Below are 244 nucleotides of genomic sequence, written 5' to 3' on the forward strand. Positions count from 1 at the left end.
GACTGTGTATAATCTACGACGTTATCTGGCATCTGAAAAACCGGAGCGGCACCGTGGGGGGGGGGGGGGGGCACGAGAAGGCAGTAAGAGAATATATAAAGAGGGGGAAATGGATAAATATGTGATAAATAAGGATGTAATGGGAGAGAAGAGGAAATGCCCAAAATGATTCTCATCGATGTCAAATCAAGATAGGGTTTCCGGAATCTGTATTAATGAAACTATATTGCTGTTCATTAATAAG

The 244-nt window shown here is 42.2% G+C and overlaps 1 protein-coding gene across 1 annotated transcript in view; it reads right to left on the reverse strand.

Annotated features, from left to right (window-relative positions):
• Positions 1-244, reverse strand: part of LOC119586974 (SUN domain-containing protein 2-like) — a gene marked incomplete at its 3' end in the record, with an annotated part of 101,773 nt that overhangs the window by 1,977 nt on the left and 99,552 nt on the right.

The sequence above is a fragment of the Penaeus monodon genome, chromosome 22 (assembly GCF_015228065.2).
Source record: "Penaeus monodon isolate SGIC_2016 chromosome 22, NSTDA_Pmon_1, whole genome shotgun sequence".
NCBI classification, from domain to species: Eukaryota; Metazoa; Arthropoda; class Malacostraca; order Decapoda; family Penaeidae; genus Penaeus; species Penaeus monodon.